This window comes from Schistocerca serialis, chromosome 1, assembly GCF_023864345.2.
Source record: "Schistocerca serialis cubense isolate TAMUIC-IGC-003099 chromosome 1, iqSchSeri2.2, whole genome shotgun sequence".
In the NCBI taxonomy this organism is placed as follows: domain Eukaryota; kingdom Metazoa; phylum Arthropoda; class Insecta; order Orthoptera; family Acrididae; genus Schistocerca; species Schistocerca serialis.
The window spans coordinates 567,051,679-567,064,315 of NC_064638.1; the positions used below are offsets into that span (position 1 = coordinate 567,051,679).

At 37.7% G+C, this 12,637-nt stretch overlaps 1 protein-coding gene across 4 annotated transcripts in view; it reads right to left on the reverse strand.

Moving 5' to 3' along the window:
* The window catches only part of LOC126475985 (protein abrupt-like), a 270,298-nt gene that overhangs the window by 94,088 nt on the left and 163,573 nt on the right, over positions 1 to 12,637 (reverse strand). The window lies entirely within an intron of this gene.

Below are 12,637 nucleotides of genomic sequence, written 5' to 3' on the forward strand. Positions count from 1 at the left end.
CAAATTTTGTGAAACAAAGTGCTAATCTCAACATCTAACAGAAAAGCTAAGATAAATGTTTAAGGATTCTAGCAAAGATGACCAGGTGCTGACCGACAGAGCTTGAAACAACCTGGTATGTGACCTGTGCAAAATAGGGGCTGATGCCGAACACATAAATGTGGGTTTTAAGGAGGTTTTTTGGTACCATGACCAGCCAGAATTAACTATGCTGTAGGGTGAGTAAATGGATGGGCAGGCTAATTGCGATGACTGTAAAATCTTATATTGTTGCCCAGTGGATGCTACAGGAAGATGGAAATATTCTTCTCATCATCTACAACTGAATAGGAGGTTTAAAGAAAAGCTAGATCTGTTAGCAGAAAGCATAAGAAAGCAGCATAAAGTGTCTACTACCACACAAAGGCTAATCCTTGTGGTTGTTGGTGTCAGATGAGACTTCTCTTTTAGGTTAAATTTGGAATTCAGAAAGAAAGTATTAAACATATTTAATTGTCAGAGACTCCCAATTCATCATTTAAGAATACACGGAAAGGTAAAGAGAAAGGGAAAATCAACTTGCTTCATCAAAATATTGGTGGGGTTAAAAATAAAGTAAAGGAGTTGTTAGTTTGTTTTGCAGACTCAGTAACTGTAAACACATTGACAGCATTTGTCAGTCAGAGTACAGGGACAGAAAATCATAAAGTAAGGGGTTATAAATCAGCTGTGTATTGATGTAGATCTGTTATGGATAGAAGAGAAGCCACCACATTCCTAAAAACTAAATAGACTTTGAAAAACAGAGAACTACATTGATGAGCCAAAACATTATGACTACATCTACATCTACATCCATACTCCGCAAGCCACCTGACGGTGTGTGGCGGAGGGTACCTTGAGTACCTCTATCGGTTCTCCCTTCTATTCCAGTCTCGTATTGTTCGTGGAAAGAAGGATTGTCGGTATGCCTCTGTGTGGGCTCTAATCTCTCTGATTTTATCCTCATGGTCTCTTCACGAGATATACGTAGGAGGGAGCAATATACTGCTTGACTCTTCGGTGAAGGTATGTTCTCGAAACTTTGACAAAAGCCCGTACCGAGCTACTGAGCGTCTCTACTGCAGAGTCTTCCACTGGAGTTTATCTATCATCTCCGTAATGCTTTCGCGATTACTAAATGATCCTGTAACGAAGCGCGCTGCTCTCCATTGGATCTTCTCTATATCTTCTATCAACCCTATCTGGTACGGATCCCACACTGCTGAGCAGTATTCAAGCAGTGGGCGAACAAGCGTACTGTAACCTACTTCCTTTGCTTTCGGATTGCATTTCCTTAGGATTCTTCCAATGAATCTCAGTCTGGTATCTGCTTTACCGACGATCAACATTATATGATCATTCCATTTTAAATCACTCCTAATGCGTACTCCCAGATAATTTATGGTATTAACTGCTTCCAGTTGCTGACCTGCTATTTTGTAGCTAAATGATAAAGGATCTATCTTTCTGTGTATTCGCAGCACATTACACTTGTCTACATTGAGATTCAATTGCCATTCCCTGCACCGTGCGTCAATTCGCTGCAGATCCTCCTGCATTTCAGTACAATTTTCCAATGCTATGTGCTTAATAGTTTGTCTGTCAGTGTGTAGAACAAAGTACATCACTGTTTCTGAGTACCAAGGATTCAACAGTTCGTTGGAAGGTTTGTGGGGGTATGCAGCATTAGATTTCTAAACACAGGTTACATAATTCACGTAAATAGTGGGCTGCTGATTTGTGTATGCAGACAGGTTCCATAGGATTTATATCAGGTGAATTTGGTTCCTAAGACATCAACGTGATTTCACTGTAATGCTCCTCAAACCACTGTAGCATGGTTCCAGCTCTGAGACACATACATTTATGCTACTGAAAGATGACATTGCCATTGGGAAAGACATCAAACGTGAACGGATGTAGGTGTTTTGCAGCTGTCTGCGTGTCTTTGATTTCTACCCCAGGTCCCATGAAAGCACAGGAGAATCTCTCCCATAGCATAATATTGCTCCATAGCCTGCGTCCATGGCATGCTGCACGTTTTGAGCCGCCGTTCCCATCGATGCAAGCGTTTGTGGAGACGACCATCGATGTAGTGTGATTCACCTGAAGAGCCAACATGTTTCCATTGATTGATGGTCAAATCCCAATGGTCCCATGCCCACTGTAACCATAAATTACAATGTTGTTGGGTCAACATGTGAACTCGTAAGGGTTGTCTGCTGCAGAGCTCCATGTTCAACAATTTACAATGAACAGTGTGCTCCAAAACAGTTATGCGTTCACCAGCTTTGTGCTCTTTCAGCAGAGATGCCACAGATCACCATCTATCCTACTTTGCAGAGCAGACAAGCCTCTGAACCCTATGCTGCATGAAGAGTCATGGTCATCCAACCATTTAGTGTCTAGTGGTGGTTCCACTATCCATCTACCTCTTTGGCAGTGGTCATAATGTTTTGGCTTATCAGTGTAAGTAAATTCTGTACAAATCAGAATGAAGAGGCCTGTTAATATTGGAAAGGTATTATCTGTTACAGTTACAGTATGCAGTCCCCACACGGTATTTTGGAAATTACCTGATAGAGAATGTGTGCATACAACAAGCTCATCTCGTGGCAAAAGGTTTGTCAGCTCATGATACACATTATGTCAACGAGCTGCATATACAGTCCAGAAACACTCGAGAAAACTAGAAGAGTAATTAATGGAAAAACAATGAAATTACTTGAAGTATTACACTTACAAAATAACATAAATTACAGCACACAATTCAAATTGTGACATCCTGAATCTACATTAACAACCAACTCTACCAAAACCTGTCTGCGCTGGATACTTTCCAGCATATTGTAGTTGGTCTTCAGCATTGACATAGATTCAAGTTATCATGATTTGACATATATCCTGTAACTGAAGATATTTTGTAAGCATATATTATGTGATGAATGTTGTATACCTACATGATGATTGTGCTTGGTAATGCCAAATTATGGTCTCTTTCAAACTATATACACACCACTGGATGGCCTACTCTCTAACTGAAACTGATTGATTTTAATAAAGTAACACACAGTTATTGTGCAAATCATGATCTTTCAAAAATATGTGTCAGTTATAACTAATTCAGAGTATTTTCCCAGACAGAATAAAATATGTCATTGTTACATCTCTCTAAAAGAAAGGTGACTGCATGGATGTCAATAACTACTAGTCAGCCTCACTCCTTTTGTTACTGTCCAAAATTTTTGATAGGGTGATGTGCTCTTGGGTTGTCAGCCACTTGTGTAGTAATGGGATAGGCACCAATAGTAGCTTAAGTTTCAAAAGTGTTGCACTACTAAGGCAGCAACCTATACTTTCACTCAGCAAATAATACAATTTTAAAAAATAAATTACGTTTTGTGGGTTGCATGGTTTAGTTGCTATTTATGAAACAGAGTGCTGAAAGTTACATTAGGATATTCAGATAATATAAGGAGGGACACCCGTCATCCGCATGGGGATATATCGCAAAAAGTATTTTGCAGGGTTCAATCATGTGACCACTGCTGTCCTTGTTCTATGTTAATGATCTGCCATTTTATATTCAAATCTGAAAAACACAATTACTTCTTTTAACATGTTTTGCAAGATTATTGTCACACCAAGCGATGAAATATTAACAGAAAAAATAGTAAAATATATTTTGTTGAAGTTATTAAATGGTTTGCTCAAATGTGATTAGAAAACACACTATTCATCCACGTTTATACAGACAAAAATACACCACCTTCCCTATTAATAGACACTAACAGGTAACACTAGTAGCGTATTAACAAGAAATAACAACAAAGCAGAAAGTTCTAAGTTCTTGGGTTTTTCATTGTGTCCTAAGAGATAATAGTTTAATGTACCTCATCACTTACACAAAAGATATTCATTGTATTACTAGAGTAATTAGAATTATGACAGGGTTCACACATACAGACCTTGCCAGTATCTATTTAAGCAGTTGGGTACATTAACCGCAGCCTCAAGGTACATGTATTCATTGATGGACTTCATTGTTTACAATCCACTGCAGTTAGAGATTAATAGAGATATTTATAAACACAGTACTAGAATGATTGGCACTCTCTGATGAATCAACTTTGGCACACACACAAGAGATATTCACAACAATAAACTCTTGATGATCTGTCTTTGAGAGTAAAATATCTTACAAACAGCAGAAGTGATTCCAAATGTAGATTTAAGTTGTTTCTCTGTAACAACTACTCCTACACCATAGAGGAATTCTTGAAATGTAAATAAATAGTCCATTACAAACTCATAAGCAGCCAGCACCTAACCCTGTGAATTTTTTTGTTTAATCGTGTGTGCAATATTAAGTTAGTTGACACAGTCCACATTACTGCATGTATCATGATCTATGGAAAATCTAACTAACAAACTAAATAATGCTCCCTCCCCTTTCCCCTGGAAATGGGATACAAAGTATGGCTCAGATCATTAGTTTATTAATGTTATTGTTTTTCTTCAAAGGCTGGTTTGGTGCAGCTTTTCAAGCTAATCTATTGTGTGCAATCCTCTACACATCTGCATAACTACTGCATTGCGGATCCACTTGAATCTGCTTAGTATAGTCAAGCCTTGGTCGCACTCTGCAATTCAATCCCCAATACTTACTTCAGTTACCAAGATGAGGATTCTTAAATGCCTCAGAGTGTGTCTTATCAGTTGTTACCTTCTTCTAGTTTCATTGTGCCATAAATTTCTTTTCTCCTCAATTCAGCACAGTATCGCTTCAGTACTTAACTGATCTACCCACTTAATCCCACCATTTTTTACACTTCAAAAGGTTTTATTCTGTTCTCGTCTGATCTATTTATTGTCTGAATTTCATTTCAATACAAGGCTATGCTCCATGAAAATACTTTTAGAAAAAATTGTCTAGCACTGTAAGGGTACATATGTTGATGAAGCATACGACAGTTCAAATCTACCCTTACGCTTTTTGCTACGGCATTGGGTGCCTCTTTGTTACAGTGCAGCGGCATCACTGGTGGGGATGCTCCATAGTCCTGGAAGGTGCAAGTGGGCACCTAGACATCAGTTGGTGAGAAGCAGTGAGTCTGTTGCACTTGAGCCATAGCCAGGGCTGGACATGAATATGCTACGAGAGCACGATTGTGGGAAGCAAATATGTATGAGGGTGCCATTGTGGTAACTATGTTCAAAATATTAACCTGTCAATTATGAAATGTTTAATAATGAAAAGGCGATGATACAGAAAAAGAATGCAATGGCTAACTCATTTTATATCACGAATGATGAGTATACGCAAGTGTAGTCCAAGTGGTGTTAGAAACCATGTTAAAGTGATATGCAAACAAGGAACAAATAAAATCAAGTGTTCTGTATAAATATGTTATCTAATTTATAATCTAAATAACTTTCATAACTTTTGGATGGGACTGATTTGTGTTAGTGTGGATACAGAAAATAGGGCATGTGTCACAGGCTACAGAGTTGAGATTCTAACTACTGACGTATTAAAAATTCAAACAGCCAGACTGAAACTGGAAAAATTTCCAGTAAATTGATATAAAAAAAGAGGGGGCAGCATACACATGGCGACGTGTGACAACCTGGACTGCAAGAACCTTGCATGCAATTGTAAGAAGAACAAAGGAAGGAACAGTTTCCTAAACATTTTGGATATGACGGAAGAGCCATTGCAAGAAAGAAGAAGAAGGCAGACAAATTGGTGAATAGCGGATCAAGCAGTTGTCACATCACAATGATCATCAGCCAGCAGCCAACAGCAGCACAAGTACAAAACGTAAGTGTTGTAAGTTGCTGTAGGCCATTAATGAAAAAACAGTGCCGTAAATACTGATTAACAGTGTAGCAGTAAATATTCAATGGAAGATGCTGCATAAGCTATTAAGTATACGTAAAATTGTATGTGATGAAACAGTGAAATTTTAGAACTGTGGATATTAGTAAATTTGGGATAATATTCAGAAAAATAGTAGTAAATTTCCAGTAGTGTAAAATGGAACCAATATAGCTTGTAGAGGAAATCAAACAGAATAGTGTTTCAAATAAGGATGACTATCACTCAAATTTAGAAGAACGGGAAAATTGGTTGTAAGGTAGTGAAATGAAACAAGAAAATGAATCTGAAGGGAAAGAAAGTCTGACAGCTAACTCAACAAAATTATTGTTTGAAGATAGCATGGAGCAGGAAAGTGCAGGAAGTCAGACCACACGTGAAACAGAGAGGCGGGAAGCCGTGGGTCATCAAAGACGTTTTCGATGAATGTCCAAACCAAGAGGAGGAAGTGGTTCATGGAGGCATTCAAGTAGTTAGATGAAAAAGCAGACAGGCAAGCAAAAGAAAGGAATCATCAATATCAAGTGAACTTAAATCAGACATTAAAGCACTTCAATAAGATCATGGAAAACATTTTGCAAGTTTTGAGGCAAGGTTTAAAGCATGGGAGAAAGAGATGGATACTGAATTAAAGAAAGAGAAGGAAGAACAAGAGAAAGTAAACAAGGAGATAAAATTGCAAGTGGGGAAACAGGAAAAAGTAGTCACACCAATAAAAGAACTACACAAACAGATGCAGAAGAGCATAACACTCGAGATAAATGCGATAGCAGTTTACACTAATTTGAAAGCACAAGGATGAGAAGAAATTAATAAATGAGTAGAAGAGATCGAGAATGAGTTGAAAGACATGGAGGGAGGCGGCAGCAAAAGCACAGAAAGTACAACAAAATATTGATCAACAGACCGAGTAGGTTGAAACTGAGAGACTAAGCAGCAAAATGAAATCATTAAGTGGCCAAACTGCAGTAGTGACCAAAAGTGACCCTCAAGTGGAGTTCAGAAACAGTTGTAAGTTTAGTAAATTCCACCCCAGAGGCAAGCTGCACCCTGTTTAGTTTATAAAGAATTTCCAGGGATTGTCACCAAAATCATGGGATGAAAGGAATAAAATTGCTTATGTCATAAATGAAATGGAGGACAAAGCATATAACTGGGGCACACACTTAGATAAGAAACATTTAACCTATTCAGAATTTGAGATGTTCCTAAAAAATTATTATGAGCAAACACGATGACATATTAATCTCTATATGTAGTTTTCCATTAAAGAGGAATCAGTATCTTGACACACTGTATGATGAGACAAATGTGGTGTGATGGGTAATACAAAGGCTGCCACATGAAGTATGTAATCATTTAATAGAAACTATTACTGACTCTGTGGGACAGGCCAGGGCTACATTTACACAATCAGAATGGGAGGATAGGCCACCAGAAGTGACCAAAGACTGTTTCAGGATGCAGCACCACAGCGCGGAACACATTACGAACATGGGTGAACAAATAGAGAACCAGCAGAGGTCGTGGACACAGCAGTAACACTTTCAGATCTCATGATGAGTGAGGGACAAGTGGTAGAGGGGAATAAAAATGTAGCATGCATGAAGAATGCTACAACAGATGGAGGCAAAGCGGTGGAGCAGAACCTGCCGTGAAACATATATGGTAGGGCCTCCAAACACAGACCGAGTAGAAAGAAATATTTATGTAATAAAGGTGAATAACTACATGAAAAACAAGAATATAAACTAGAAGATGATGTGTAAAAGATAAGGTGGTAATTATTCTAATAACTGAATTAAAATATGTGGGCACACAACTAGTCTTTGGTCAATTTGTAAAGCTAGCTGAGTGAAGATTTAATGGAAGAGGAAAATTTAGTAAACCATAGACACAAGAGTACAATTCCTGTCAGTGCACAAGAAGCAAATGAGCTCACATGGGAAGAAGTCAGGAGCAAAATATATGGGATTAGGAATATTGATAGAAAAGCAGCTGAAATGCTATCAATGTTAGCAGCCAGTGAAATGTGAAGGAAACAATTAAGGATCTTGGAGGAGATATTAGAAAGATGTGAACATGCAGGCGCTGTACTTAATTTTCATAAGTCATAATTCAGAAATACCTTGAGAAGCTTACAGCAATAAGAAATTTTCTGACACCAAGAAATAGGAAGCAGCTGAGAAGCTTCATTGGTCTCTGTGATTTTACCACCAATTGGTTGATGAAAACACATTAAACTGGGAAGCACTGCATTGATTGCTAAATAAGGGCAGAAGAAATTAAAAGGGCCAAACAAATGCTTCATAGGAGAGCTGAAGCATGAAAAAGACAATATAACAAGATAGTGCATCTTATAGTGTACATGGTTAGGGACCTGTTTTAATACACAGGCATGTTCAATCACAGAGGGACGATAGATTAAAAAAGTGTTTCACCATGTGCATAAGGAACCCTATAGGGTTGTTGCTTTGAAGCATTCTAATACTTTCGAACTTGACATGTGCCAGGCTGATAGGATCCATGGTAATGAATACATTGAAAATGCAAAGAAATATTTTACCAAGGAACTGTCTCTTTCTGAAGAGGAAGAGGAGAAGAGCAATGAAAGCAATTAGTGTTATAAATGAAGTGTTTAAAGTGTAATATTTGTGACTGTTAATTATAATTAGCAGTGAAACATAGTTGTAACAAAATGTTTCTTTTAGAAAGACGAAGCACTATGGAAATACTAATTTTGATAAAAAACAATAGCGGAAGTGTTAAATGTATATTGATACAATTGCACAATGTGAACATAAATATATGCAGCCAAGTATTTAGAGTGTTGCATATTAAAAATATTAAAACATAGTGATGATAGAGTTAAGAGGTAGGCAGGCATAGAACTTGTGGCGCTTGCTAGGTTGTGTGGCAGGTACAAGCAACAGTAAAGTGTTACCACAGAAGCAGACGGTGCATACAATGAATTTTGTTTCACGCTGGGAACTGGCGGTGACTGCGCACTGCATTTGCCAGCACAATGATGCTGTGCAGCCAAATAACAAGGCGAGGAATGGGCAGATTACACAGTGAACAAGGTTTTAGGCATTCACTGAAGGAACCATTTGCAGGGGAGACTACAGCAGCCGACAGGGCACTGATGGCAAACGAGGTACCCAAACCTCCTCAAGTGACAATTACAGCAAGGAGATGTGCAGCCAGCTGTGAACAGCACTGTTCTGCTTCACAGTTCTTGTGTGTGGCTCCCTTTCATAACAACTGTTATCCCACTGTGCGTCTACTATAGTTTGCAAAAACTTGCATACACATGCGTAAAGTTGTTCTATTGTCTGTAAATGCAGTGCTCTCTTTATAGCAAAATTTTCTATTTTCGTTTGTCTATATTGTCATTTACATTGATCAGAGTCCAGTGAAAAAATTTGATTTTAAAAGATTAGGATCATTTTAGTGTTTTGTACTATGTTTTGTTCCAGAGAAAAGGTTTCAAGCTATCAAGTTGTATCTCTCACGTTCCCTGCTTTTTATAGAATTTGTTATGTTTGATATGACCAACTGCTACATTACAATTAAAGCATTTGCCTAAAAATGTAGTACTTTGCTACAAATCTGAACAGTTCATAGGTTTTTTGATCACATAAGTGACATGTTTTTGAATTTCAAGATTTGTTTTGTGTTGTTCTCCTTTCAGCTAGAAATATGGAATTCCACTCTTGATATATCATACTGAAAAGAATTTAATGAATTTCTCAAACATTTTTGTCAAATATTTCAAACTTTGTAAAGATTTTGCAAATTACTTGGTATAAATGGCTGTGGAGCGTGTATGAGATAATCCTACTGTTACTGAAGAATGATACTGTTTGAAAGTGAGGGCACCATTGCCATTTTTGCAGCGATTTTGGAAAAAAATTAGGGGGACAATCCAGCATTCAATTGATCGAATCTATCCCTTGGGGTTTTTCCTACATCAGAGTATGCCTCTTTGCTATGGCACAGTGGCATCACTGATGGGGATGCTCCATAGTTCTAGAAGTGGGAGCCTAGAGATTGGCTGGAGGGAGGCAGTGAGTCTGTTACACTCAAGCCATATCCAGAACCATCACATGAGCAAGACACAAATCTACACGAGAGCATGATTGCGCGAACTGTGTTAAAAATATTAATTTGTTGATTATGAAATGTTTAATGTTGTAAAGGTGACTGTAACAAAAAGAATTGCAATGGTTAACTCATTTTATATCATGAATGATGAGTATATGCAAGTGTAGTCCAAGTGGTGTTAGAAACCGTGTTAAACTGATATGCAAACAAGGAACGAATAAAATCGAGTGTGCCATACAAGTGTGTTATCTAATTTATATCCTAAATCACTTTGATAGCTTTTGGATAAGACTGATTTGTTGTAGTGGGAGCGGAGTAGATAGGGCATGTAGGATACAGGCTAAACTGTTGAGTCTCTAACTAATGATGCATATATTTTCAGAGTAAGTTTGCCTTTCAAGAACTGACTAATCTACATGTCCAATGTCTAAACACATCAGAAAGCCAGAATAAAACGTTTCCACCAAACTGATATGAAAAAGAGGGCAGCTTACAGCACTTAAAAGTTAAATTAATTTTTAAAATAATTTTTCTTTTCCAGGAAAACTTTTCTTACTACTGAAAGCCTGCAATTTATATCCTCTACTATTTTTAGTGTTTCATTTCCTAATGTGGATCACTCAGTATCACCTGATTTAATTTGGTATAAAATATTTTATCAGGCAAACATCCACAACTGAGGAACATATTAATAGGATAAATTTGCTTTAGTTGCCAGAAATATCTTATTTATTGCATGACTGGTTTTGATACCTGAAGCTTTGTCTTCAGGTGCCACGGACTGCAAACAAGAGGAGGAACTATTAGTGCATACAAACTATGGGGTTGACATACCAAACGGAAAGGCAAAGCCATGGAAAGTGGTGTACTCACATGATTATGAAAACATAAACGTGTGGTGGCCAGTACAGTCAGTTATGGGGAGGTCACACCAACATCAAACAAACACATGTAGCTGGAGCAAAGACACTAACCTAGAGGGAGGGATCTGGACAAAAATGAACTCAATAGTAGAGAAATAAGTAAATAAATGAGTAACTGCACTCATGCTTAGGGCCAGCAACTGAAGCACCTGTCTCAACAGCACAACACGGAAGAAACTAATGCAGCTGGTCATGCAGCCAGCTGTGACCGACATAGTAGCCAATGAGGTGGGGAACCCGAACAGATAGCCGAAAAAGTGCAGGAAACAGGGGCTGACTGGTCCATCCACTTACATATATGTGGTTCATAAGACTGATACAAAATTGAACTACAAATATAGGAATAAATATAACAACATGAGGTTCAGCAAAAATGCCAACAAGTCAATGTGACTGAGTGAATTAGAATAAAAAGATAAAACTATTAAATTAAAACTAAAATGGGGGACAGATAGTATATGGAAATGTATCTAAAAATTGAGCAATAAGACAGCAACAGGTGAAGTGTGGTAGGAGAACGATGCCACGTATCAAATATATATATATGTTATTATATTTAGTGATACTCCCTTATATTTAAATAATTTATGTTATTTCATTTTAACGACTCAGTCACTGCATTGTGTCCAAATCATAAGTGTCCTCAACCACTAGACATAGGCTTAATTTCTTTACTCGCTTTCTCTAGTCCTAATTTGTATGTCCTTTTTTTTTTCCTTGCTTACTTTTATTATGTGTGGTGCTGCAAAGATACACCATGCTGTTTATATGGGTGTGCTGCTATTCCTTTATGTATTTCATTCTAATTCTGACTAAACTTGTTATACTTAGACTTTGTTTTGGCTGTTTAAGATTAGTCTATACATTATTACCGATCTTAATAGTTGACATCATACTCCTGCCACACTTCACCTGTTGTCATTGTCATATTGATTAATTTTTTGATATATTTCCATACACTATCTGTCTCCCCTGTTTTAGTTGTATTTTTATCTTTTATATTTTTATCCCAATTCATTCTGTCATGTTGACTTCCAGGCATTTTTGCCGAACACTAATCTTATTATATTTATTCTTATATTTGTAGTTCTATTCTGCATTGATATTGCGAGCCACACTTACGTAGCAGATGGACTAATCAGCCTCTGTCTCCCACGCTTTTCAGGCTGTCTACTTGGTTTCCCCACCTCACTGGCTCCTACATTACTCACTTCCACCACTGTGGTCAGCTGTCTCCCTGGCTGACTACACTGGTCACTTTTGTGTCACACTATCGAGGCGGGTGCTGTGACTGCTGGTCCTAGGCATGAGTGCAGTGACTTATTTATTTATCTACTATCACATTCGTTTTTGTCCAGAACCTTCCTTCTATGTTAGCGTCTTTGTTCCAGCCCCATGCATTTGTTCAATGTGAGTGTGACCCTCTGAGTGCTACACATTTGTACGAGTACACCGCTTTTCATGGCTTTACCTTTTACAACATTATGTTAACCCCATAGTACTCGTACACTAGTAGCTCCTCTTCTTACTCACAGTTGGTGGCTCTTTAAGCTACAGCTTTAGGTTTTGAAACTGGCTGTGGAATAAATAAGAAATTAATGGCAAGTGGAGTGGATTTTTTTAATCTATTAATGATTTAATCTGAATACCTTCTATTACCCTTATTTTACTTTTGTGGATATTCACCCCAAAAAACTCTTTTCAA